General features: G+C 43.0%; 1 protein-coding gene across 5 annotated transcripts in view; it reads left to right on the plus strand.

The window, feature by feature from the left end:
* The first annotated feature begins 915 nt into the window (after positions 1–915).
* The window catches only part of NOD1 (nucleotide binding oligomerization domain containing 1), a 100,694-nt gene continuing 77,982 nt past the window's right edge, over positions 916–23,627 (plus strand). For all 5 annotated transcript variants that reach the window (XM_059933664.1, XM_059933663.1, XM_059933665.1 and 2 more), the window contains exon 1: positions 916–1,166. The gene's annotated coding sequence lies outside the window, so the exon portion shown is untranslated. The remainder of the gene's footprint in view (positions 1,167–23,627) is intronic.

Raw genomic sequence — 23,627 nt, forward strand, 5'->3', positions numbered from 1 at the left:
GAAGAAGTTATTCAGAATGCAGCCAGAGAAACAGGATATGGAAAATATGAGAGTTTAAAAGATATGGAGGATAAAATCCAGAATCCTAGAGAAAAGAAAAATTTTGTAATTTTTCTACCAGAGGTTCATGTAAGGGTATAAACTGGAGGAATTGGTATCTTTAGCATCTCTATATTGGTGCTTACAAGTTTGCACAAGGTAGCCCATCAATTTTACGTTTGCAAAGTTTCACTTTTGAGTTAGGAACAAACTTTTCTCAGAAGGCAGCCTTTGATGGTAATCTAAATATTCATGAGCATATGTGTTCATATGACTGTACTTTAGTGTGAATGTGATAACTTATTTATAGCATCGTTATGCCTTATGTAGATTCTCCATTTAAAACGTTTAAAAAACATTTTATTGGGAAGGGTATTAGCATGTTAAAAACTCCCTTACATGCCTTCACAGCATAATGTATAGACTATAAAATGTACACTGCCAAGAAGAGATTTAAGGACATGAAGAAAAGCTTACATTTTAAAAAGTATAAATCGAAGTATATGATCTGTCGTAAAAGGTTTGATGATTTTGAGCTACTTTTCACCGGGGAGCACGTGTCACGTTTTAACGCGAGTTTCACCCGGGAGCACGTTTCACGTTTTAACAGGCGTTTCACCGTCTTGCTCAGGTGCTGCTGCCTCCGGTTGGCTCATTTAGGGGGACGGGCCTGGGCTCGCGGAGGCTGAGACGGAGTTGGCGTCTGGTTCGCAATGTGTCACCCCTGGGCGAGCTCTCAGGCCTGGCCGCTCTGCTGGGGCAGGGACCGCCCCTCCTGGCTGCCCCGGGCCACTTTCTGCGCGCCGCCTCTCCCGGCTTCCCGCGCCCGGTCCGGGCGAGCGGCCGCCCCGCCGAGCCCGACTCGCTCGCCCGGGCCCGGCCTCGGCTTCTCCGCGCAGGCCGCGGAGGCTCGGGGCGCGGCCACAGGGGCGCGGCCTTCGCTGCGGTCGGGCCAGTTCCCGTTCCCGGCCGGTGCCGCGGCTGCTCCCTCCCTGGCCCTGGTGAAGCTGCGGGCGCCGCGCGCTCCCGGCCCGGCACTCCCCAGTCTCGGTGTTCCCGCCCGCGCCCTCCCGGCGCATCAGGCTCTCGCTCCCTGCTGCTGCGAGGTCTGCATACCTGGCGACCACGTAAGTCCTAGCGACGGGGGTGGGTCGCGCGGGGCACAAGTTTTCTGGGGTCCTGGGCGCTGCGAGGGAGGAGGAGCAGGGAGGCGTCATCGTGCGAGCGGACGGGATTCAAAGCTGCTCTAGAAGAGCCCCGGGTGAAGCAAGGCGGAGAAACCCGGGAGTTTGTGGCATGCCACGAAAGTTCAGGGGGATGAACTTCAGCGTCGGGGGAATCGTTTATCCCACGGTGGTCCAGGCAGAGCTTCTCAATCCTGCCTGTACCTTAGAATCACCTGGGGCGTTTGTAAAATTCAGATGCCCAGGCTGAATCTATCAGAATCCCTGGGGGTGGGACCCAGGCCTCTGTATCCCCAGCTGATTCCACTGTGCGTTCAGCGTTGAGCAACAATGACCAAAGTGTGGCTGCCAAGAGAAGGTGGAAAGGCCGGCGGGGGCCTTGATGGAGTACAGCCTGCAGACGGATCCGGCTGCTCCCAGTGTCTTGCGTGACCCTGGGGAGGGGGCAGTGGACCTCCCTCCAGCTTCCTGAAACGCAAAGAAGGGAAATGAGACAAGGCTTGGCAGGGTGGCCTGAACAGTGTGTTCAGAACAGATATGCAGCCTCAGATATGCAGAGAGCCTTTTGGCATATTGTGAAAAACGGAAGGATTGCCAGATCACGATGCCCCCTTATTTCTGCTTTCTGGGAAATGCCTCCATTGTTGGCATTTAAAATTAAGTTGCGGGAAGCCAGTAAACCCATGGCCTTGACAACTACTGGGTTTTCTGCTTTAAGGATGAAGCCAGCTGTGCTTGCCACAGGGTCGGGTTTGTCCCTCCTAAAAGCCCCCTATCTGAGATTTCCCACATCCAGGGAATAGTAACTCCACCTTGGATATTGGGAGTGCACAGGATTTATCCTGTTCTCACCCTGGGGACAGATAGCTCTAACCTCAGCAAGTGGGACCACTGGACGAGACACAGACTTTTACTGCCGATAAGAAAGGTAGATTTAAAACAAACGACAGCCTAGGAGAAGAGAGGGCTTCCAAAGGGTCTAAGAAGAGTAGATTGTGTTTTTGTGTAATGAAGAAATTTAAGTTCAAGCTTTGGAGCCCATCAAACCTGGGCCCCGATTCAGATTCTGTCACTTCTGTGATGCGTGACCATGGGCATGTTATATGTGATCTCTCTGAACCCCTGTTTTCTTTCTCATAAAATGGGGATAAAAATAGTAGCTCTGTCCTGAGGTTAAATGAGATAGGGTGTATCAAGCGACTGGCACGGCGGGTGCACATGGTAGCTGCTCCATCAGTGGCAGTTATTAGCCACTGCAGTGGTGATTTGTGTTCAACAATTGTTTATTTAGTACAGCCACGGTGAGGGAGAGTGGCCAGTAGTTGCTCCATTCTCCTGTTCTTCTCCTGCCCTGCTCAGGGGAGGGCTCTGTAGCTCCTTCCCCCTCAGGCACTGTGTACTTTGCAGTCTGGAATTTCAGGCCACCACCCTCTCCCCCAACAGGGCTTATTAATGGCTCTGGAATACAGTTTTACGCCCTGCGATAGGAATGAATTTCTTGGCAAAAGAAAGTGGTCCTTAATCTTGAGACTTCCTCCACCCCACTGGCCCATATATCAAAAAATGGGCTCCCCCAAAGCTGGGCTGTTTACAGGGTCTCAGAATTGGCATGGGCACACACAGATGACCTCCCTTTTGGCAGCATCCTCAGGCCGTGCCCCGGTTGTACCTGTTTTGCTACTGACTCTTGGCCTAGGGAAAGTGAATCCTTCCTGGATGATCAAGAAGTCAGGAATTTGGAGAAGGGAGGACCCACATCCTACAAGTGTCAGGGGGTATCCCAGCTGAACCTTTCACATTCGTCCCGCTCTGTTTGTCATTGATGATCACTTTGATAGTAACAGCAGCACTGTTTATTTTAGATTAGACATTAGAAATATTGTAAACAGTGATATAATGTAGGTATAAAGATCAAGTGTATTTTTACAGTGCTATCGCTAACTTGCCTAATGAGAATATCAAATTCTTGTCTCTTTTTATCCAAAGAAAAGAGTTCAATGTTTACTCGATATTTAAGACATAAACCTAGGATTTGAGGTTTATATTACCAGTTCCTTCTACGATTCTTCTTTTTGGGGGGTTTGAGGCAAGGTGAAATTTAAAAAGGTAAAGTTTATACTTGTGCTGAAGTTTTGTCATGCAGAAGCTGTAGGAAGCTTGCAGGTTTCTGGAAGTCCTGTTTCCTTTTATCTTCTGGGCAAAGTCAGTTGAGTTTCATACAGAGGGCTTCCTTTCATCCATCTGTAGGGTCCAAAGTTGTTTTGAGGGAAACTCTTCGGTGCATCAAACACTCAGTGACAGCAAGTGTTTTTTCCAAACTTGACTCTTGTAGTAAGAGGCAACTAATCATTCCCATTTCAATTAATTGATGGTTTTTACTCAGTGCTAGAAAGTTTGTCAAAGCAAGACATTCTGGCTTGAATTCTTCTTTTTGTATTTTATCTAGAAACTGCCACAGACCAAACTGTGGGCAGAGATTTTGGTGCAGAGTTGGCCAAGGCAAGTTCACTACCATCCCTCCTCCCCTTCACCATCCTCCCACCCTCTGGAGCTGAGCCAGTGCGGCCTGGGATGCTGTTACTCTGAGGGGATCTTACCTTGACCCTCAGAAGGGGCACAGTGCCCTAACAAGGGATCTGCCTCTATAGAACTGTAACGGAAAGTGGGGTCCGACTGCTTGCCATTCAAAAGCCATTAAAGAGGCCAGGTTGGTGGAAAGGAAAGTTTGCTTTATTTTGGATGCCGGCAACCGGGGGAGAGGGTGGACGCCTGTCCAAAGGCTGACTCCCCCCACTGACAATCAGTGGGCAAGAGCTTTTATAGACGGAGGTAGGGGGCTACATGCAGAAACTGTGCAGTCAGCTCTGACAGGCATCTTGAAATTGGTCACGTGGTGGTCTGACCAGTGTCATCTTGGTTGTTTTAGGTACAGTTAGTCTTCAGTTGCAGAGTCGGTTTGTTTTCATTTCTTTGAGGCCAATTCACAGACTTGTGGCAGCTTATGTCATGGCTACAGTAAGGTCACCATGTAGTTAACTTCTTTCACTAGGTGGGCGATTCAGTATCTACAAGACAGCTCACAGGAGATGGCTCAGAATATTATCTACAGCCCTTGAGGAGGAACTAAAGGTCCTTAACCATGCTTAATGACTAAACTACTATTATTTAGTCTTGTTGGACTCTTTTCCTTTGTTTCTGCATTTTCTCACTTCTCTGATTAAACTAATTCTTTAGCTGAAGTTTTTCCACAGACAAAAGACAGGCGGAGGACATGGTAGGGAAGTACCATAGGGTCCTGCTCCGTTTCAGAACCAGCAAGGCAATTTTGTAAGGCAATTTTGTGTTATATTATACTTCATTAAAATCATTTAGAGTACTCTGTAGTAAGGTGTCACTTTGGTATTTTTTTTGCTGAGTAGTCATTTTCCTTTAAAGAAAACTAGTTTTCTATGGAACTAATGAATAGGTCAACATGAGGGTCCAGGTAATTTGCAAAGCACCAGATCAGCACCAGCTTTTGGTAGGTTAATATTTTAATTAATTAATTAATTTTTACTTTTTGGCTGTGTTGGGTCTTTGTTGCTGCACGCGGGCTTTCTCTAGCTGCAAGGAGCAGGGACTACTTTTCGTTGTGGTGCGTGGGCTTCTCATTGCGGTGGCTTCTCCTGTTGTGGAGCACGGGCTTAGGTGCATGGGCTTCAGTAGTTGTGGCCATCAGGTTCAGTAGTTGTGGCTCGCGGGCTCTAGAGCACAGGCTCAGTAGTTGTGGAGCACGGGCTTAGTTGCTTCACTGGGCATGTGGGATCTTCCCGGGCCAGGGCTCGAACCTGTGTCCCCTGCATTGGCAGGCGGATTCTTAACCACTGCACCACCAGGGAAGCCCCTCATGTTTTACTAAAATATTAACCTGGGCCTCCCTGGTGGAGCAGTGGTTAAGAATCCGCCTGCCAATGCAGGGGACACAGGTTCGAGCCCTGGCCCGGGAAGATCCCACATGCCGTGGAGCAACTAAGCCCGTGCGCCACAACTACTGAGCCTGCGCTCTAGAGCCCGCGAGCCACAACTACTGAAGCTTGCACACCTAGAGCCCATGCTCCACAACAAGAGAAGCCAGCACAATGAGAAGCCCGCACACCGCAACGAAGAGCAGCCCCTGCTCCTCGCAACTAGAGAAAGTCCATGTGCAGCAACGAAGACCCAACACAGCCAAAAAAAAAAAAAAAGCCAAAAACCATGAGAAGTCACCACTACTATATCTTTGTATTCGGATGTTGATATTGGCCGTTCTCTGTGTCATCCCCATGATACAGGTTAAGGACAGAAAAGAGTTGGGAGGATGGAATGACTTGGTAGATATTTTCAGAGTCACACTTAGCTGGGTAGGGCAGTCACATATTGCTAAGGAAAACCACTCCATGGCAGCAGAGCTGGGACCAGATGATGATTTATGTGAGAAAATATTTGTGTTGTTCTAATTCCCAAAAGATGAAAGTCTAATGACTAAAAACTTCCCGTGCTTCGTTTTAACACATTCCCCAGTTGCTATCTATGACCCCAAACCAAACCTTCTAGAAAGAACTGGGTGGAAAGCTAGGCTTTTCTTTGGAGATATCCTAACTCCTTGTGATTCAGGACAGCAGGCCCCTTCATGGAGAGGGCCATTCCTGGACTCCACTTAACAAGGCCAGTGTTTTACATTTAATATGAATTCAGGCATGTTGATGATTTCAAGTGGAGTTACTAGATCTATAACAAATATTAGGCAGGACTTAAATGGAAGAGACCGTGAGCTTTGGTGTCAGAACTGGGATGAAGCCCCTGCTTTGTTCCTTAACTGTGTGACCTCAGCCAAGATAGTTAACCTCTCCAACCCTGTGTCCTCCTCTGTATGAAATAGTTACAGTAATTCTTTCCTTACAGAGTGGTTTTGAGTATTTGATGAAATTGTTGCTGTGAAGTGCTCAGCATACCACCTGGCTTTCAGGAAATGGTAATTATGATGATTGGGTTCAAGTGCTGGTCTTGCCATCTACTAGCTGTGTGGCTTTGAATAAGCTAACCCTCATGAGCCTCAGTTTTTCTGTCTGTAAAAAGGGGATAACTGTCAATGTGGAAGGTTTGGCTTGAGGCTTTGATGAAATGAAATAAAGATGCGTCTGATAGCAAACACTTTCATAGATTTACAATGTACAACACTGGTCAAAGGGCTTTAGGTTTTTGTCTTGTTTTGGCTTTTTAGCTCACTTAATCTTCCCAACAACCCTATACTGTAGTTATCGTTTCTCCTATTTTACAGATGAGACAGTTGAGGCTCAATGAGATTAAATAACCAGCCCAAAGTCAACAGATTGTTAGTGCTGCACCCAGGATTTGAAGCAGAAATCCAGGTTCTAACCACTGAACGGGACTCAGTGAGTGTCCCTCCCTCTCTGCCCACCTCCCCACCCCTATGCTTGCCTCCTGGAATTGACCCACAGATGTGCTTGTGCTCTTTGTAGAGCTGTCCTTCTGGGTACAAGGCCCTTCCAAAGAACTGCCTGCCTCTGCCTCCTTATGGAATGAACATGGGAACACCTGCACCACACTGATTTATAACCTTTAAACCTCAACCATTGCTTACACTGGATGACCTAATATCCACTCGTGGTGGGGGATGGTGATACTGGTATTGACCGACATTATTAGAGTGGATTATGATGTTTATTTTTGGGTAAATGTCATCTCCGTGCACTGAGATTGTTAGCTTGGGTGTAATAAAACACAGGCAGACATTCTGTGTTTCTAAACATATTCTAAAGCATTCACCCAGACAGGTGTGATGGGTATTTGAGAAAACAGAAACCAGGCCTGGAGTTTCCCAGGATGGGACTCAGGTAGACATGATAGTATTTAAATACACCCCATTGAAAATGCAGTGGCCTGTTCCACGTACACTACCTTTTCAAGAAAATCCATACTCATCCCTTCTTCTTTACACCCCAGTAGGTTTTATGTCTTTTGGGGCTCTGGCAATCTTCCAAGAGGCCTGGACCAGTGGAACTCAGAGCCCAGAAAAGGGAATTCTCCATTGAGTGAATTGTGGATGCTTTAGCATTTCTGATAATGAGCTGGCAGTTGTTTTTCTGGCTTTCCCATGGGTATGAAGTGCTTTGCTTGCTCCCCAGCCTGGTGTTGAAAGCTGTTAGAGAGCTATTTGTAGCTTCTGGTTCCTCCTGGCTCTTTGGGGCTTCAATTCTTCAACACACTCATTCAACAGATATTATCAGAAGACCTTGCTGGCGCCAGGAATCTCCCAAGTTTTGGGGATACAGCAAAGAATTAATCCAGGGTCTCAGCGCCTGGCCAAATGGAATTTGCTGGCTACTGGAAGAGGAAGGGGCGATACACACAAATACATAGTTATAAATGGGTTAAGTGCTGTGAGTGAAAATAACAGTACGTCATGAGACAGATTATCAGAGCTGTACTAGGATTAGGGGAGTCTGGGATCTGCTCCTCCAAGAATGAGCCTTTTCAACTAGTTCTTGGGGATGAGGAGGGGTTAGAGCATGCCAGATGCAGGGAACAGCATGTTTGAAGGCTCAGAGGTGGAAAGAACAGGGTGTATTGAGGAAGTTACAGTGAGGAAGGCCAAGCAGAGCCTCCTGGGCTGGGAAGGATTTGGAAATTTATTGTAAAGGACAGTGGGAGGCTTTGAGGAGTTCTCACTGCTGCCTTTTCTCAATGTTAGTAATCTACAAGAAAAAGATAATTAACAACCCCTACTTATTAAGCTTTATAAACCTTGACTTAATGTGAGACAATTATGGAGGCAGAAATTATGGTTTTCAATTTCTAATGAAGGAACTGAAGCTCAGAGCAGAGAAAAGATGGCAGAACCAGGATGCAGAGCCTGGACTGCCTTGCCCACCACACCAACTCCGGGGTTTTTGGGAGTGGATGTGTGTAAGTGCGTGCGGGCCAGCGAGGCGCCAGCATCCTTCAGCAGGAGCCTCGGTGGATGCACATGGGTGGAGTCCAGTCCTTCCTGGCTCCTTGGAAGCAGGAACAAAAGGGCCCAAAGAGCAGAGGCAGGCTGGCAGCGTGGGTGTCAGAGTCTGCGGATAAAAATTCTGGGAACTCCCTGGCCAAGGGAAGGGGCTTTGGACAGTTTTTCATGCTTGTCTGTTTTTCTCTGGCTTTAGCCCCAAAGCCCTGAAAGAGGTGCTTTCCCCACTTTGTTCATCTACCAGGGAATTTGCATACACTTAAAAAACCAGGGTGTTTAGAAAAAAAAATTCTTTGTTTGGAGCTTTTGGATCACAGAAAAAGCCTCTTGCTGTGGGACGTCTGCATTACCCCCTTTCTCCTCACTCCTGTGAAGCTGTCGTGAGGTCACAGGATGAGAGGCCTGCCAGGTCAGGTGTATCTTGGCTGGTGGGGAGAGCCTGCTCCCTAAGATAGGCCCTCGCTGGGTGGGGCCCCAGGGCGTGCCGCCTCTGGGAAGAACTTGGCATCTTCTCAATCTCTCGATGGCCCTCGGGAGTCCCCTCCTACACATCCCAGGTACCATCTGGCTGAGCTCCAGGTAGATTTGTGTCCCAGACAATAAAAGTCTCCTGCTAAGCATTTTGGCCAGCGATCAGCCAAGTGTTTATTTGTTCAAGGCCAGGTTTCAATTCAAGCCTCTGAGGTGACTAAAGTATTTTGTTCTTGTAAATTGCCTTTCATTTGAGAAGCTCCAGATACTTTCTGTGTCCGTCCTCAATGCCATCTCCAGACATCCTCTGGCTTCTGAACCTGCCCCTTCTGTAGAACTTTTTTCTGAGTAAGCACTTAAACTCTTAAATAGAGTTCCAGATCAGGGTTTCTGATTCAAGGCTCTGTTGTCTTCTGTTGGCTTTTTTTATTAAGGTATTTTTATTCACTGGGCCCTCAGAGATGAATACCGAGCAGGGTGTCTTTGGAACTTTGTTTTTCGAAGCCTGGGTAACACCAGGAAAATGTCAAACAACAATTGTATATCAGCCCCATAAGGCACAATGGAGGACATTGTCACAAAGCAATAGGTGATTATGTACCAAGAGAATGTATAGACTATGCTCTGGAAATTGAGAGCTGGGCTTTGGTTAAACTTTTCAAGGCAGCTGCTAACAGAAAAGTCTTAGAACAATAGAAAATATCGGTGCCTGCAAATCTGAATTTATCTACTAGTGAACTTGGCCAGTGACACTCCCTATGTGAGCCCGTGAATTCTGGAAATCCACATATTCGTTCAATGAGCATTAATGAAGCTCCCGTTATAAGCAGTGTGCTGTGCTAGATTCATTCATTCAACATTTTTTAATCTAGCATCCTCTCTGTGCTGGGGATACAGGGACTAACCAGATGGACACCATCCCTCATAGGCAAATGCTGGGCCTCCAAGATGAACCAGACAGAAGCTCCAGCCTACACCACCCTCTCCTTGGTCATGGTAAATGCTTGCAGTGTGACCAGTGTTGTGCTAAGTGTCATCTAAGTATTAACTCATTGAATCCTCACACTGATCCTAGGAGGTAGGTGCTGTTGTTATCTGCATGTTATAGATAAGAACACTGAAGCACAGAAGGGTGGTGTATTTCTCCAAATCACACAGCTAGTGATTGGAACCAGGTAGCCTGGTTTTAGAGTCTTGGCCCTTCCCTGCCACTGTCTATTGATGTGGAGAAAGAGTTCAGGAGAAGAAAAAAGTGAACTACCACATCCTGTGAGAGTGGTGGGGATAAAGTACCATGGGGATTCCCAGTGGGGAGAGAGGGACTGAGGGGAGGAACATGGTGAGGTGGGGCCCCTGCCCATCTGATAGGTGCCAGTCCCTGCTGGGGGGATGGGGTGAGACTCTCGGCTGCTGAGGGGGCTACCCTAACCAGAAGTAAATAAAAGAGCATTTGCCTCAGTGCCAAGAGACCTGCGACCTAGCTCTGGTTGATCCAGACAAGTCTTGGCCTTGCCTAGGGCCTCAGTTTCCTCATCTCTAAAATGGGGGTGTTGGACCGTACTCTGTTCCACTCCAGAAGTCCGCAGTTCCAGCAGAGAAGGGAAGGGCTGGCTCTGCACACACTCTGAACGGGGTTTCTTGACCAGAGGAGATACTTGGCTCAGAGAATGTGGAGTCAGACATTTGAGTTCCCAGAAGGCCTGAAAGGATATCTGTGTTCCATCAGCCTCCACCCCCGAGTGCTCACATCCTCTGTCTGCATTCCTGTGCTTGTAGTAGGCAGGGTGGCAGAGTCTGTATCTGGAGTTCAAACTATGTGGTACTTTCGCAAGAGAAAAAAAGGAGATGGAGAGATGGAGGGAGAGAGGGAGAGAGAGGAGATATTGAGAGGACAGACTGCCTTTTCGATCTGCTTTGAAATTCTGAGGGATTATGTGCTTTCAGATACTTAAAGTAAATGAATGTTAATGGAACTTAAAAGCTTCAAATGACTGTAGCCTCATCCGTCTGCTAAATTTTTTCCAGAGGGGGCTGTTAGTAGTTTTCTGGTATGGCAGAGGCATACAGGACTGGGCTTGTTTTCCAGGTTAAGAAATTGAAACCAAAACAAGAAAAATGAATAACCACCCCCTCCCAAACCCCAAAACCTGAGAGAGAGAGGGTTCCATGAAGACCCATTAAAGAATGGCAAATTGAGTTTGTCTAGTTTCTGAAGCCTGGAAGCAAAATAGAGCTGATGTTTTGTGGCTTACGCAGCAGGGAAAGTAGGACCCTGTTTGAGTTGACCCACTGTGTGTGATCTCTGTGCAGTTCTATCAATATTGTATAAAAACGTGCTTGGTCTTAGCTTCCTGTTCAATTGCTGATGGGAGGTGTTGGTCCACCCACCTCATTGTTGGGCAGCTTGAAGTAGGGTGGAGCCTTCCTGACCACATGATCAATGTCAGCAAACACGGTATAATTGTCTTCCTCACTGTAAGACTGGGCTGAGGAGGCTGTGAGTCCTCTTCACCAAAATGAACCTTATTCCAGAGAGAAGTCATTTCCTCGAGGAGCATCCAGATGTGTTCGACGATGTACGTGTTGAGGTTACGCAGGGGTTTACGGTCAGGTTGGCAGAGCCTATTTTTGTTGACATTTTGCAATCTGAGGAATGTCATCCCTGAGGTAGGCAGGTACCTATTTGAGGTAGGCAGGGAGGGATGGCTTTATTTTACATTATCTTAAATCTGAATTCAGTAAATAAATAGCAATGATCAATTCCTATCGTCCAGGACTGCGGTAGACAGAATGTTTTAGAAGTCCATATTGTGCGTGGCAGATGTGGCTCTGCCAGAGATGGTATTTGCTGGATGGACTTTAGCCATAGGATGTGGTTTTAGCAGAAGGGAAGGAAGAATCTAAAATGGTTTCCTTGGTAATGGTAGCCACTTAGGTGGGGAGGAGATATTGGGTGGAAAGTGTGAGGTACCTTTGGCATCATCCATCAAAGTGGAAACATCACTCGGGGTCAGAATGTTACACAGAAGGCAGTTGAGCCCATATTATTTTAAAGTGTTCAGAGGCTTGCGTTACATGAAAGGAAATAAAAGACAATGGAAATGAAGAGACCTTTGGTAATTATGGAGCATTTTTTCAAGGTGGTATTGCCTAAGCTCCTAAGGTTTAAAAAAAGTCTACTTGAAGGTCAGTTCTGTTGACTCTTTTTGCTCCGTTCTGTTTTCGTAGGGCTTGATTTTTCACCTTACATTCCTTATTTCAAACCAGGTTTAGTGGCAATACCATGAGTTGACAGACTCCTACTAAATTGAAGACAAAATAAAACTGTTCCCACCCACACACCCATCAGCTTGACTATGATATTTCACCAAATCAGGAGGAGTGTTCCATTTATTGACAGGCGCACAGAAAGAGTCATACCATTCCATCAGAGTTTGTTTGATTTTAATGGATTGTTGTTTAGTTTAATGGGGACTGAGTGTTCTTTCCTAGGAGGGTGAGCTGAAACTCAAAGTTCCCTAACAGATGGTGATTGCTGAGAATGTTGCATTGAGCTGCCTCAAGGTTTCCTCAGATGCCCTGATGAATAAAAAGGCTTATTTAAAGTTTAAGTAACTTTGAGTATATATTCTTCTTACAAAAAATTAAAACATTATGAATAAAAGTACTATACCAATCCTGGTGCCCTTCCTTCCCTGTCTGGAAGTAATCTCTCTTCTCATAAAGTATGTCTTCTTCCAGATATTTTTCTTTGCATCTATGTTCATAGACGTATACTTGTAGAAAATGTACACTGTTTTGCGTGTCTGTAGGGCAGACAATATGGGCAAATTATATGTGTCGTTATACTCTTTCCAAAACTTGCATTTTTCAAATGACAATATGTCTTGAAGATCTTTCTATCGGTACATGGAGCTCCACCACATTCTTTTTCATCGCTGATCATGTCTCTTTAGCTTGTGTGGTTCCTACTGGATGATTCTGACAGAAGTGGTGGTGGTGGACTGGGTTGAGGTGGCTGAGGTTCTGATGTGGGACAAGAAGCTGGGCGGAGTGAGGTGACGGGGATCTGGGACCACGACAAGCAGACTCGGCCCCCTCAGTACCAATGATGAGAATGTGTGGCTTACCCTTGTGCCTTTTTTTTTTCCCCCTTGAAATCAATTAGCATTTTCTTGTATAGATTACTTCTAAGTCTGAGGTAGGGAGGAAATGAGGCTTCATTTTAACTTAACTCTTAATTCTAAAGTCGGTTTTACAGTATCTGAAAAAAAAAAAGATTGTCGTGGCTTTATCTTTACAGTGAGTAGTCCTTTCGTGTCGTGGGTCTCTGTCCTGTAGAAACTGCTGTCGTGTGAAGGCAGCGAGAGGGCTGTGGCAAGCATTGCAGCCCTCCTGCTCTGCCTTCCACCAGCTGTCTGGCCTTTGGCAGCTCATTTCACCCCTCTGGGTCTCAGTTTCTTAATGTGCTAAAAGCTTTTCTTGTCCAGTGTTATAGTATCCGTCAGGCTAGGCTAGGTTGTGCTGCAGTAACAGATCATTCCAAAATCTCAGCAGCTCAAACAACAAAGGTTTGTTTCTTGCTCACACTCTATGCCCATCACAAGTTAGCAAGGGGCTCTCCTTACTGTCGTTACCTGTGGGCCAAGTGGATGGAGCAGCTACCAGCTAGAATGTTGCTGGTCCTAGTGCCAGAGGAAAAGGAGAGTCGCACGCTGACAAGTGATGCACCAATGCTGAGTAACTCGTTCTACTGCTGCTCACATGTCATGAGTCAAAGCAGGTAACTTCAGTAACACGTAATCCTACCTGGTACCTGGGAGGAGAATCCAAACTATGTGATGAGCAGCATGCTTTTCTCACAGTGTTGTTTGCCAAGAAAGGGTTAGGAAAGTCTGTGAAAACTGTCCTGTGGTCAGTAAAGTCATATCCCAGAAGCTAATCCTTGCTGTATATATAAGATCATCAACCTTTTCCTGTGGCCTCCAACGTTCCAGAGAACAGCATCCTGTATGGGGATCACATTTTCAGAAATGACCAGAGCTGGGGGAGGGAACAGTCAGGAAGGGAGCAGGGGCTGGTGGCCCTGAGCCAGATTCCATAGCACCTGGACACCAGCAAGGCCGGCCTTGATTTTGCTTATGTTTGTATTTGTTTCCAGCCTGTACGAAGAAAAAGTCGGCAGCAGAAATACTTGTAGAATGGCCTGAGTGCATGGAGCTCATTGTTTAAAGAACTCTGGGTTGTCACTCCACGTTAGCATCTTCCACACTGTTAAAGAATGTTTTAAGGACTAAGGCTGAGATCTCTTAGGAATCTTATCTGCTGGTATTGCAATACCAATTTGCAGAAAGCTGTGTCGTTTATTTTGAAATATGTATATATGTGTGTATATATATATAAAAGAGTGAATGATGACTCCCAACAATTGGGTGTGTAAGAAAAGAATGAAATCACAAGGCCAGTGTGGATGTTGGGAAATGATTTTCTTGAGGTTTCTGTTCTCCATCTAGCCTCCACACCCCCTTCAGTTGGGATGGAGGCCAAGTTGACTGCTCAGCCTGGGAGTCAACATTCACACTGTGGGCAGGGTGACCTCTGCAACCTCTGCACTTGGGCTCTGCTGGATGATTTTGCACAGAACAAAGCTGCTGCTGAATGGACGTGTTTGCCAGTAACTTCAGGGAACGTTGAGGTGATTTCTGTTTGGGGTTTATTCTAATGATGCATGGGATGGGATGGCATACCTGGGTGGCTGTGGAGACCATGACCCTGAGCAGTGGGCAGTCTTTAGCCCCTAGCTTGTGTGCTGCGAGTTATCAGGGCTCGGCATCTCTCTGGGTGTCTCGGATCCAAACTCTTTAAGAGATAGAGGCTCTCGCCGCTTCTCTCTGTCATCTTTCACTACAGAGGGCTCCAGCGGGGCCAAGGAAGCCTTTGGGAGAGCTACAGACAGCCTTGGCTCTCTGTGGTCATTTCTCAGTCACTCTTGTGGTCCCTTGTTCTGTGTCCATCCGCCCGGCTGCGTTGTAACCTCTGTGGGTGTTGGGAGCTGCTTACCCTCCGTGTGCCTCAGTTTCCTCATTGTAAATGGATGGTAACAATGACCTCTGCCAGAGAACAGAGAAGATTAAGCAAGGTGATAATTACTGAGTATTCACTGTATGCCAGCCCTGGTCTAGGCACTTCGTGACCATGAACTCAACCCTACAGCAACACTTGGAGGTAGGGACTGTCAGAGACTTGGAGGAAACTGAGGCACAGAGAGGATAGCTGACTTGCTGATGAGCAGTGGAGTCACGTCTGAACTCAGCCCATTGGCTCGAGACCACTTTGAATCCTTATGTTATCTGGCCTCCTGCAGTGAGTGGAAAGTGTTAGGTCAACACTGGGCCCCTAGTGAAGTGCTCACTCCGTTTTAGCAATGACTGTCAGGGCTCTGCTGGGGCCCCGAGCAGCACAGGCTTGATACTGGGTTTCCAGGGAAGGATGCCTGAAGCTGTGGCATCCCAGAGTCTGCCCAGCACCCTGACCCCTGCCTACCCACTGAAGCCCTTCCTCAGGCCTGTCCGTGATGGATAGCATGCCGTTGTGTGCCTGGCAGCTGGTGGAGGCTGCAGAGCTTGGTGTCCAGATTTGCCCTGGCAGTTCAGGCAGGCAGGGCCAAGCCAAGAAAGGGGCTACCATTTGGCCTCAATTTTGATCCTCTGGCGCCTGGAATTTCTCAGGTACGAGGCTTTAAAGCAGCAAAGAGTGGCAGGTGGTTCTTATACTATAAAATAAAAACCAGGGAAAGCAAAGCATCTGTCAGAAGCCAGCTTCTGCAGCTCAAAAGAGGGCCTTGGCAGTTACAAAGAAACATGAGATAATGGTAGAGGTACACCAGATACATATAGTGTGATGCCAAACATGCAAAAAAGATCAGTATAGGTATAACTGCCCATAGAGAAAAGCAGAAAGGGAAAATACTCCAAAATGTTAACAGTGGGTGATGGGTGAGTTTTGTTTCTCTAAACTTTCTTTTTTTTTGCATTTCCAAATTTTCCACAGTGAGCAGGTGGAAAAGCACAATATAAATAATATGACTTAAGTTTTTGTTTTCCTTTTCTAATATATGCATGTAAGGCTATATATTTCTGTGACTTTTTAAATTGTATCCCACAAATTTTATACGTTGTAATTTCATTATTTTGCAATTCAAAATATTTTCTAATTTCCACTTTTATTTCTTCTTTAACCTATGGTTTGGGGATTTTTCTAGGTATTTTTTATTTTTTATTTCTAGCTTTATTCCACTGTGGTCAGAGAACATTTTCTGAGTGATTTCAGTTCTTTAAAATTTGTTAAGAACTTGCTTTGTGGCCCAGTATATTGGTCAAGTTTACAAACACTCCACATGCACTCTAAATGCTGGGCATTCTGTTGCTGTTGGCTGCAGTGTTCTATAGATGTCAGTCTAGACATTTTGTTCATATTCTCCATATTCTTTGATTTTTTTGGTCTATTCTTTCAGTTATTCTGAGAAATGTATTAAAGTTGCTCACTGTTTGAAAATCCTCACTGATTGTGGGTTTGTATATTCCTCCTTATTATGTTTGTCAATTTTTGCTTTATGTATTTTGAAAATAAGTTACTACGTGCATACAAACTAACATTTCTATAACAACCTTTAAAAGTAATTATTTTGGGGGCTTCCCTGGTGGCGCGGTGGTTGAGGGTCCGCCTGCCAATGCAGGGGACACGGGTTCGAGCCCTGGTCTGGGAAGATCCCGCATACCGTGGAGCATCTAATAGAGCCCGTGAGCCACAACTACTGAGCCTGCGCATCTGGAGGCTGTGCCCGGCAACAGGAGAGGCCGTGACGGTGAAAGGCCCACGCACCGTGATGAAGAGTGGCCCCCGCTTGCCGCAACTAGAGAAAGCCCTCACACAGAAACGAAGACCCAACACAGCCAAAACTAAATAAATAAATTAATTAATTTTTAAAAAAAGTAATTATTTTATCATTATGAAATGTTCCTTTACCTCTAATAACATTTCTTTCCTTAAATTCTACTTTAATTTTAATATAGCTCTACCAGCTCTCTTTTGGTTAGTTTATACCTAGTATATCATTTCCCACTTGGGGGAATGAGTAAATGAATGAATTAATTAAACCCTGTCATTTTATTTAAAGTGTATCTTTTAAAGCAGCATATAGTTTTTTTCTCAAGTCTGCCAACCTATGTTGTATAACTGGTATATTTAGTCCATTTGTATTTAATTGAATTACTAATATATTTGGATTGATATATGTTGTTTAGTTTTTATTAGTCTCACCACTTTTGCATTCTTTTTTCCCCTCTCCCTGCCTTCTTTTAGAGTTAAGCATATTTATTATTACATTACCTCCTTCTATTGTCTTGTATTCTCTTGATAGTTTTAGTAATAGCAATTTTAGAGATTAAGACCTGGATCCTTGAATTATTACTGTCTAATATAAAGTAATACTTTTGCCTATTACCAGAAAATGCTTTGAACTTAGAACACTTTAACTCCATTTACTCCCTTCCACCTTTTTGTGTTATTACTTTTTAAATTTTTTTTTTTTTAAGTTGAGGTATAGTTGATGTACAACGTTATGTTTCATGTGTACAACATAGTGATTCATGATTTTTAAAGGTTATATTCCATTTATATTATTATAAAATATTGGCTATATTCCCTGTGTTACACTATATATACTTGTAGCTTATTTATTTTATACATAATAGTTTGTACCTTTTAATCCCCTACCCCTATCTTGCCCCTCTCCTTTTCCTCTCCCTGCTGATAGCCAATAGTTTGTTCTCTATATCTGTGAGTCTGTTTCTTTTTTGTTAAATTTACTAATTTGTTCTATTTTTAGATTCCACATATAAGTTGTATTATACATTGTCTTTCTCTGTCTGACTTATTTCACTCGGCACAGTACCCTGCAAGTCCATCTGTGTTGCTGCAAATGGCAAAATTTCATTCTTTTTTATGGCTGAGTAGTATTCCATTGTGTGTGTGCACGTGTGTGTGTGTGTGTGTATCTCACATCTTCTTTATCCATTCATCTGTTGATGGATACTTATGTTGCTTCATATGTTGCCAATTGTAAACAATGCTGCTGTGCACATTGGGGTGTATGTATCTTTTTGAATTATTGTTTTCATGGGTTTTTTCCCAAATAAATACCCAGGAGTGGAATTGCTGGGTCATATGGTAGTTCTATTTTTAGTTTTCTGAGAAACCTCCATACTGATTTTCATAGTGGCTGCACCAGTTTACACTCCCACCAACAGTGTACAAGGGTTCCGTTTCAGCACATCCTTGCCAACATTTGTTATTTGTGTTCTTTGTGATGATAGCCATTCTCACACGTGTGAGGTGATATCTCTTTGAGGTTTTAATTTGCATTTTTCTGATGATTAATGACGTTGAGCATCTTTTCACATGCCTGTTGGCCATCTGTATGTCTTCATTGGAAAAATGTCTTTTCACGTCGTCTGCTCATTTTTTAACTGGGTTGTTTGGAGTGTTTTGTTTTTGTTTTCTTTTTTTGGCTGCACTGTGTGGCTTGTGGGATCTTAGTTCCCTGACCAGGGATCAAACCTGTGCCTTCTACAGTGGAAGCGTGGGGTCTTAACCAGGGGACGCCAGGGAGGTCTAGTTTGTTTGGTTTTTGATGTTGAGTTGTATAAGCTGTTTATGTATTTTGAATATTAACACCTCATCTGTTATATCATTTGTAAATGTTTTCTCCAATTCAGTAAGGTGTCTTTTTGTTGATGGTTTCTTTGGCTGTGCAAAAGCTTTTAAGTTTAATTATGTCCCATTTGTTTATTTATGCTTTTATTTCCTTTGCTTTAGGAGACAGATCCAAAAAAATATTGCTACGATTTATGTCAAAGAGTATTCCATCTATGTTTTCTCCTAGGAGTTTTTATGGTTTCTGGTCTTCTATTTAGGTCTTTAATCCATTTTGAGTTTATATTTGTATATGGTGTTAGAGAATGTTCTAATTTTATTCTTTTATGTATAGCTGTCCAGTTTTCCCAGCACTACTTATTGGAGAGACTGTCTTTTCTCCATTGTATATTCTTGCCTCCTGTGTCATAAAATAATTGACCATAAGTGTGTGGGTTTATTTCTAGGCTCTCTATTCTGTTCCATTGATCTATGTGCCTTTTTGTGCCAGTACCATACTCTTTTGATCACTGTAACTTTGTTGTATAATCTGAAGTCAGGAAACATGATTCCTTCTGTTCTTTTTCAAGATTGTTTTGGCTATTCAAGATCTTTTGTTTTTCCAAACAAATTTTAGAATTATGTGTTCTAGTTCCATGAAAAATGGCATCGATATTTTTTTCTTTTTTTAATTGAAGTATAGGTGATTTACAGTGTTGTGTTAATTACTGCTTTACAGCAAAGTGATTCAGTTATACATATATATACATTCTTAATATTCTTTTCCATTATGGTTTATCATAGGATATCAAATATAGTTCTCTGTGCTATATAGTAGGACCTTGTTGTTTATCCATTCTATATATAAAAGCTTACATCTGCTAATCCCAAATTCCCAATCCATCCCTATCCCCCCACTTGGCAACTACCAGTCTGTTCTCTATGTCATTGATTCTGTTTCTGGGTCATAGATAGGTTCATTTGTGTCATATTTTAGATTCCACATATAAGTGAATTCATATGGTATTTGCCTTTCTCTTTCTCATTTACTTCACTTAGTTTGATAATCTCTAGTTGCATGCATGTTGCTGCAAATGGCATTATTTCATTCTTTTTTATGGCTGAGTAGTATTCCATTGCATATATGTACCACATCTTCTTTATCCATTCATCTGTCAATGGGCATTTAGGTTGCTTCCCTGTCTTGGCTATTGTGAATAGTGTTGCTATGAACATAGGGGTGCATGTATCTTTTTGAATTATAGTTTTGCCTGGATATATATCCAGAAGTGGGATTGCTGGATCATATGGTAGTTCTATTTTTAGTTTTCTGAGGAACCTCCATACTGTTTTCCACAGTGGCTGCACCAACTTACATTCCCACCAACAGTGTAGGAGGGTTCCCTTTTCTCCACAACTTCTTCAGCAGTAGACTTTTGATGATGGCCACTCTGACCAGTGTGGGGTGGTAGCTCATTGTGGTTTTGATTTGCATTTCTCTAATAATTAGCGATGTTGAGCATCTTATCATGTGCCTATTGGTCATCTGTATTTCTTCTTCGGAGAAATGTCTCTTTATGTCTTCTGCCCATTTTTCGATTGGGTTGTTTGTTTTTGTTGTTGTATGAGCTCTTTATATGTTTTGGAAACTAAGCTCTTGTCTCTCGCATCGTTTGCAAATATTTTCTCCCATTCTGTAGGTTGTCTTTTCATTTTTTTTTTTTATTAAATTTATTTTATTTATTTATTTTTGGCTGCGTTGGGTCTTTGTTGCTGCACGTGGGCTTTTCTCTAGTTGTGGCGAGCGGGGGCTACTCTTCATTGCGGTGCGTGGGCTTCTCATTGAGGTGGCTTCTCTTGTTGTGGAGCATGGGCTCTAGGCGCATGGGCTCAGTAGTTGTGGCTCACGGGCTCTAGAGTGCAGGCTCAGTAGTTGTGGTGCACGGGCATAGTTGCTCCACAGCATGTGGGATCTTCCCGGACCAGGGCTCAAAACCCATGTCCCCTGCATTGACAGGCGGATTCTCAACCACTGTGCCACCAGGGAAGCCCTGTCTTTTCATTTTGTTTATGGTTTCCTTTGCTGTGCAAAAGCTTGCAAGTTTGATTAGGTCCCATTTGTTTATTTTTATTTTTATTTCTATTGCCTTGGGACACTGACCTAAGAAAACATTGGTACGATCTATGTCAGAGAATATTTTGCCTATGTTTTCTGCTTGGAGTTTTATGGTGTCATGTCTTATGTTTAAGTCTTTAAGCCATTTTGAGTTTATTTTTGTGTATGGTGAGAGGTTGTGTTCTAAATTCCTTGATTTACGTGCGGCTGTCCAACTTTCCCAACACCACTTGCTGAAGAGACCATCTTTTTCCCATTGTATATTCTTGCCTCCTTTGTTGAAGGTTAATGTTGAAGGTTAATTGACCATAGGTGTTTGGGTTTATTTCTGGACTCTGTTCTGTTCCATTGATCCATATATCTGTTTTTGTGCCAATACCATGCTTTTTTTGGTTACTATAGCTTTGTAGTATTGTCTGAAGTCTGGGATGGTTATGCCTTCTGCTTTGTTCTTTTGCTTCAGGATTGCTTTGGGAATTCTGGGTCTTCTATGGTTCCATATGAATTTTAGGATTATTCTAGTTCTGTGAAAAATGTCATGGGTAATTTGATATGGACTGCATTAAAGCTGTAGATTGCTTTGGGTAGTATGGCCATTTTAACAATATTCTTCCAATCCAAGAGCATGGAATATCTTTTTCATTTCTTTGAATCATCTTGAATTTCCTTTATTAATAGGAAATTCCTTTTATTCCTTTCCTTTTATAATTCTCAGCATATGTCTTCCTTCTTGGTGAGGTTTATTCCTAAATAATTTATTTTTGGAGTTGCAATTTTAAAAGATACTGCTTTTTTACATTCCCTTTCTGATATTTCATTATTGGTGTAAAGAAATGCAACCAATTTCCATATGTTAATCTTGTATCCTGCTACCTTGCTGAATTCGTTTATCAATCCTAGTAGTTTTTGTGTGGAGTCTTTAGGGTTTTGTATATATGGTATCATATCATCTACATATAATGACAGTTTTACCTCTTCCCTTCCAATTTGGATACCTTTTATTTCTTTTTCCTGTATGATTGATGTAGCTAGGACTTCCAATACTATGTTGAATAGAAGAGGTGACAGTGGGCATCCTTGTCTTCTTCCAGATTTTGGTGGGAAGGCTTTCAGCTTTTCACCATTTATACTGGCTGTGGATTTGTCATGAATAGCTTTTACTATCTTGAGATATGTTCCCTTTATACCCACTTTGGTAAGAGTTTTTATCCTGAGTGGATGTTGGATTTTGTCAAATGCTTTTTCTGCATCTATTGAGATGAGCATGTGGTTTTTGCCTTTTCTTTTGTTTATGTGGTGTATCATATTGATTGATTTGCATATGTTGAACCATCCTTGTGAACTTAGGATGAATCCCACTTGGTCGTGGTATTTGATATTTTTTATGTGTGGTTGGATTCGGTTTGCTAATATTTTGTTGAGAAGTTTTGCATCTATATTCTTCAAAGATATTGACCTGTAATTTTCTGTTTTGCTGGTATCTTTGTCTGGTTTTGGTATCCCAGGGTGATGGTGGACTTCATAGAATATCCTTGGGAGTGTTCCCTCCTCTTCAGTTTTTTGGAAGAGTTTGAGAAGGATTGGTATAAGTTCTTCTTTGTATGTTTGCTAGAATTCACCTGTGAAGCCATCTGGTCCTGGGCTTTTGTTTGTAGGGAGTTTTAAAATTACAGATTGTGTTTACTTCTGATGATTGGTCTCTTCAAATTATCTGTTTCTTCTTGATTAAATTTTGGTGGGCTGTATGTTTCTAGAAACTTGTTCATTTCTTCTGGGTTGTTGAATTTGTTGGCATATAACTGTTCATAGTATTCCCTTATGGTTTTTTGTATTTCTTTGGTATCAGTTGTTATGTCTCTTTTTCTTATTTTGTTTATTTGGGTTCTCTATCTTTTCTTCTTGGTGAGCCTGGCCAGACGTTTGTCAATCTTGTTTATCCTTTCAAAGAACCAGCTCTTGGTTTTATTTTTTTATCTCTATTTTTATTTCCTCTCTGATCTTTATTATTTCCTTCCTTCTGCTGACTTTAGGTTTTGTTTGCTCTTGTTTTCTTAATTCTTTTAAGTGGTAGGTTAGGTTGTTTATTTTAGATTTTTCTTGTTTTTTTGAGAAAGAACTGTATCACTATGAACTTCCCTCTAAGAACTGCTTTTGCTGCATTCCATAGATTTTGTATGGATGTATTTTCATTGTCATTTGTCTCAAGGTATTTTAAAATTTCCTCTTTGATTTCATTGTTGACCCATTGGTTTTTTAGTGCCATGTTGTTTAGTCTCCATGTAATCATTTATTTTTTCTAATTTCTTTTTCTGTGGTTAATTTCTAGTTTCATGCCATTGTGGTCAGAAAAGATGCTTGAGATAATTTCTATACTCTTAAATTTGTTGAGGCTTGTTTCGAGCCCTAGTATGTGGTCAGCCCTAGAGAATGTTCCATGTGCACTTGAAAAGAATGTGTATTCTGGTTTTTTTGGAGGTAATGTCCTGAAAATATCAATTAAGTCTAACTGTTCTATTGTATCATTTAGGATCTCTGTTGCCTTATTGATTCTCTGTCTGGAAGACCTGTCTATTGATGTGAGTGGGGTGTTAAAGTCTCCTACTATTATTGTATTCCTGTCAATTTCTCCCATTATGTCTGTTAGTATTTGTTTTATGCATTTGGGTGCTCCTATACTAGGTGCATATATGTTGACAAGTGTAAAATCCTCTTCTTGTATTGATCCTTTTATCATTATATAGTGTCCTTCTTTATCTTTCTTTATAGCCTTTGTTTTAAAGTCTATTTAGTCTCATATGAGTATTGTGATCCCCACCTTTTCATGATATATCTTTTTCCACTCCCTCACTTTCAATCTATGTGTGTCCTTTGCCCTAAAGTGCATCTCTTGTAGGCAGCATATTTTAGGCTCTTATGTTTTTATCCAATCTGCCACTCTGTGTCTTTTGATTGGAGCATTTAGTCCATTGACTTTTCAGGTAATTATTGATAGATATGTATTTATTGCCATTTTTAAACCTTGTTTTCCCATTGATTATATATATTATCTTTGTCCCTTTCTTTTTCTTTTTGTTTTTCTTTTTGCGGTTTGATGACTTTTTTTTTTGTATTATACTTAACGTTCTCTTCTTTTTGG

The sequence above is a fragment of the Balaenoptera ricei genome, chromosome 9 (assembly GCF_028023285.1).
Source record: "Balaenoptera ricei isolate mBalRic1 chromosome 9, mBalRic1.hap2, whole genome shotgun sequence".
NCBI classification, from domain to species: domain Eukaryota; kingdom Metazoa; phylum Chordata; class Mammalia; order Artiodactyla; family Balaenopteridae; genus Balaenoptera; species Balaenoptera ricei.